The 4,983-nt window shown below is 56.0% G+C and overlaps 1 long non-coding RNA gene across 2 annotated transcripts; it reads left to right on the top strand.

Moving 5' to 3' along the window:
* Positions 1-715: 715 nt before the first annotated feature.
* Positions 716-2,095, top strand: LOC139043302 (uncharacterized). Of its 2 annotated transcripts, none has more exons than XR_011500391.1 (3): positions 716-908; positions 1,423-1,651; positions 1,951-2,095. It is a non-coding gene; the product is annotated as an uncharacterized lncRNA (long non-coding RNA). The 2 variants fall into 2 exon arrangements; XR_011500390.1 differs by having other exon boundaries at positions 1,947-2,095.
* Positions 2,096-4,983: the final 2,888 nt, after the last annotated feature.

Below are 4,983 nucleotides of genomic sequence, written 5' to 3'. Positions count from 1 at the left end.
CTGTGCTGCCACACTCCTTTGGCAAGCCTTTCTCAGCCTTCTGACTTGACACAGCCTTTCCAACTCCTGGGGAAGAAAGGTTCATTCGTGATGAGAGGCTGTGTTTTTTCCAGCAATAAGTGAGGATGGGGATGAACCAGCTGGCACAGGGAGAGTCTTGCTGCCCTTCTGGGTCAGATGTGAGCAAACAGGGCTGGAAAATCTCTTCCAAGGAGGCAGCAGTGACCTGAGCAGAACGGGGGAAGGGGATGTGAAACACAGCTGAAGGAAAGCAGGCAAGCCAGAGTGCACCTCCCCCTGTGCCCTGTGGCTGTGCACTCAGGGAAAGAGCCAGGAGAAGGTGTCTCTCCACCCTTATTCTAGGATTTCTGGCAAGGGTAGTGCCCCAGGCAGCAGGACATCAGGCTTGTCTGACTCCTGGAGCTGAGGGTGAGTCCTGCTGAGGGAAGAGCTTGCATGGAGGGCTCCTGGTTTGCTCCCTAGGTGGCCTGTCTGCCTTGCACACTACTGAGCAAGGCATTCTGGGACTTCTGAATAGACAGGGCCTTTCCTCCTCCTGGAGTCAAAGGGTTCATTTGTGATGTGGGGCTGTGATTTTTCTACCAGTCACTGAGGCCTGGAATGAGCCAGCTGGCAGAGAGACAGCCTGGGTGTCCTCCCCTAGTCGTTGTTGGAAAACAGGGTCAGAAGGCCTCCCCCGTGAGAAAGCCAGCAGCCACCTGAGCCGAAGGTCAGAAGGGGAGGTGAGAAACAGGAGAAGGAAAGGTGGACCCTAGTTCACCTTTGAACATTTCTACCCCAGGAGGAGGGAAGACTGTGCCTAGTCTGTCAGAAGGCCTGGAGCTCCTTGCAAAGAAGAGCGGCACAGCAGACTGGCCACCTACGTAACGGATGGGGCATCCCCCCAGGTAAGTGCTTGCACTGGGAGGACCCACCCACATGCCACTCTGGGGCAGAGGGAGAGGAGAACCCTATAACTTGCCGACTTTCCCAAAGAGGGCCAGCCAACGCAGCCCCTTGAGCCAAGACGGTGTCCATGGGACTGCTAGGAAGGAAAGAGCCCTGGGTCCAGAAAGTTTTCGGTGAAGGGTCATCAGCTCTATCAGAGGTAGAAGCTGCTGGAATTCTGGTGTGCCCGACCTGGGAGCTGCTGCCCGCCACACCCGGGTCCTTAGTGCCCTGCCTGGGCTCCCCAGGGAGGATGCCAGACTTAGTCTTGGCCTTGGCCTGAGGGATGCCTGCGGTGATGGGGGCGTTCCACAGTTGCCTGGGCTTCCCTGGGAGAGTCAGAGATCCCTGGGTGGTGGCCTTATGGAACGGGCCACCTCTGGCCAAGTCTAGGGGAGGGAGCCGCCTCAGGGTCGAGATGGGTGGTGGCCAGCATCATCCTCACCAGGAGCAGCCCTCGGGGATCTTTCGCAGGGATTGTGTCACGCCCCGCCTTCCCCGTCGGATGCTATCCTCCTGCACCCAGATCCAGGTTGGAGGCCACGGATGACGCCTGGAAACTGCCTTTCAGCACCCTGTCTGGCCTTCCCTGCGCCTTGTAGGGCAGCGGTGGGAGAAAAACCTGTAGGGACGGCTGGACGTTGGCTTCGTGGGCTGCCACGTGGGCATCCAGAATCTTGGGGACCTGAGGAGAGGAGGGCAGGTGCACCCATGGCCTCTCTACCTCCCCGACCTGACCTAGGGTTCTGACTGACTCTCACGACTGTGGGAGCCCTGCTCCCTGGCCTGAGGACCATTCCTCCCACTGTGCATGCACGGGTGGGAGGGAGGGGTGGGGGGAGGAATCCGGCCTCTGGCCTCACTGGGAGCCCCGCACTGGGTGGGGGGGATCTGGCGGGGTGGGGGCGCCCTCTGGCGGAGGCCCCGTGCAGCTGCCAGGGAGCTGGGGTTCCCACTTCCTTCAGGGCTTCTCATGACCCTTTCCCCTCTCTGCTCAGGTAGCTGCTTTCCTCCTTGGAAGAGGTTTTCTGGCCCTGTTTGCTCCCAACTGACCCAGAAGGGCAGCAAGACTCCCTGTGCCAGCTGGTTCATCCCCATCCTCACTTATTGCTGGAAAAAACACAGCCTCTCATCACAAATGAACCTTTCTTCCTCAGGAGTTGGAAAGGCTGTGTCAAGTCAGAAGGCTGAGAAAGGCTTGCCAAAGGAGTGTGGCAGCACAGGCATGCCACCCAGGGAACGAAGGGGAAACCCACAGGCATGCTCTCCTATCAGCGGTTCCCATCCTCCACTCTGGACTGAGGAAAGCCCGCATTCCTTCCGCCTAGGGTGCTCCCCTTGGGAGATACCTGACAAGAAGGGCTGAGAGAAGCCCTCTCCTGGCCCACTCCCTGAGTCCACCGAGGAGGGGCGGAGGGAGACCACCCTAGGGCTTGCCTGATATACCCAAAGGAGGCTGACTGTCCCACTCATTTGGGCCAAGACTCTGTCAGTGGGGCAAGGACAGAGAAAAGGGCCCTGAGTCCTGAAGGTTTTCTGGGAGGTGTCACTGGCCCTGCTGGGGGAGGGAGCCCCTGGGTGTGTCATGTGCCCGACATGGGAGGTAGTGCCTGCTTCATCTGGGTCCTTGCTAGCCATGCCCTGCGTCCCAAGGGAGGTTGATTGTCTCGGCAGTGGTGGGGAGAGGGATCTTCGTACCTCACAGAGACCTCCCCTAATCTAAGAGATGCCCTCTGAACTCAGAGAGACCTCTCCTGACCTCACAGAGCCCTCGCCTGACCTCAGAGACACCCCATCTGACCTCACCTGGATCTCCCCTGACCTCACAAAGAAACCCTCTCACCTCACAGAGACCTACCAAGACCTCACAGAGACCCCTTTCTGTCCTCAAAGGGCCCTCCTATGACCTCAAAGAGACCTACTCTGATGTCACATCCTCCGCTGAACTCATAGAGACCCCCTCTGACCTCACAGAGACATCCCCCTGACCTCACAGAGATGTCCAACATCACAGACACCCCATCTGATCTCATAGAGATGTCAAGTGACCTCAGAGACCACCTCTGACTACAGTGACCCCTTCTCTGACCTCAAAGAGAACCCTGGTGATGACACAGAAACATCCCCTGACATCATAGATTCCTCCCCTGAACTCAAAGACCTCCCTGACCCCAGAGACATCCCTGATCTCATAGAGACCTCCTGTGACCACACAGAGAACTCCTCTGAAATCACAAAGACTTCCTCTGACATCAAAGAGACGTTAGCTGACCTCAGAGACCTACTGTGACCTCAAAGGGACCTCCCCTGACTTCACAGAGACCCCATTTGGCCTCACAGAGACCTCCTCTGTTCTCAAAGAGATGCCATCTGACCTCACAAACTCATCCTCTGGTTTCATAAAGACACACCCTGACCTCAAAGAGACCCCACAGAGACTTCCTCTGACATCACAGGGACCACCTTTGACATCACAAAGTCCTTCCTGACCTCACAGTGACCCCCTCTAACCAAACAGAGACCCCCCTGACCTCACAGAGACCTCCTTGATCTCACAGAGGTCTGCTCTGACCACACAGAGACCTCCCCTGACCTCACAGAGAGCCCTCTGACTTCACTGAGGCCTCCTCTGACCTTGCAGATAGCCCCTCTGACCATATACATACCTCCCTTGCCCTGATGATGACCCGCTCTGACACACGGAGACATCCCCTGATCTCACAGAGACCTCCATGACCTTGCTGAGACCCCATCTCACATCAAGAGACCTCCCTAACCTCACAGAGACCAACTGTGCCCTCACAAAGACCTCCTGTGACCTCACTGAGAAACCCTTTGACCTCACAGAGACCTCCCCACACCTCATAGAGACTCCCTCAGATGACACAGAGACCTCACATCACCTCACAGTGATGTCCTCTGGGCTAGCAGAGACCTCCTGCGAACTCAGATAGACCACTTTGACCTCAGAGAGAACTCCCCTGACCTAAAAGAGAACTCCCTGACCTAAAAGACCTCCCCTGACTGCACAGATACCTCCCCTGAGCTCACAGAGACCTCCCTGACCTCAGAGACCTCAGTGGCATCAGAGACCTCCACTGAACTCAGAGACATCAAGTGAGCACGAAGAGACCTCTCTGATCTCAAAGACACCTCCCTGACATCAAAGAGACCTGTGTGAGGTCACAGAGACATCCAGTGATGTCACAGAGACCACTCTGACCTCACAGAGACCTCATGTGACCTCACAGAGACCTCCAGTGACCTCAAAGAGACCATCTTTATCCTCAAAGAGACCTCTCCAACCTCACAGAGACATTCTCTGAACACACAGAGACCTCCCTGCCCTCTGAGACATTCTCTGATCTCACAGAAACCTCCCCTGACCTGGAATAGACCTCCCCTGTCTCACAGAGACCTTGCCTGACATCACAGATACCTCCCTGTCTTTGAGGACCGCTCCTGACCTCAGAAAGACACCCTCTGATCTCACAGAGACCTTCCCTGACCTATAGAGACCCACTTTTATCTCATAGAGACCTCCCCTGATGTCACATAGACCTCCCCTGAACTCACAGAGGCCTGCCTGAACTCACAGAGATCTCCTTGATCTCAGAGACCTCCCATGACCTCACAGATACCCACTCTGACCTCACAGAGAGCTGATCTTGCCACACAGAACTTGGTCTGACTTCACAGAGACCTCCCCTGACATCACAACATGCTCTCTGACCTCACTGTGACAAGATCTAATCTCACAGAGACCTCCTTGAAATCACAGAGGTCTCTCCTGACCTCACAGAGACCTCTCTGCCATCTGAGAAACACCCAGATCTCACAGAAATCTCCCCAGACATCAGATAGGCCTCCCTTCTCTCACAGAGACCTCGCCTACGATCAGAGACACATCTCTGTCCTCACAGACCTACCCTGACCTGAGAGACAGCCCCTCTGACCTCACAGAGATATCCCTTACTTCACAGAGACATCCTTGACTTCACAGAGACCTCTCCTACCTCACAGAGACTTTACTTG

This window comes from Equus asinus, unplaced genomic scaffold (genome assembly GCF_041296235.1).
Source record: "Equus asinus isolate D_3611 breed Donkey unplaced genomic scaffold, EquAss-T2T_v2 contig_197, whole genome shotgun sequence".
Taxonomy (NCBI): Eukaryota; Metazoa; Chordata; class Mammalia; order Perissodactyla; family Equidae; genus Equus; species Equus asinus.
This window is presented reverse-complemented; position numbering and strand designations above follow the sequence as displayed.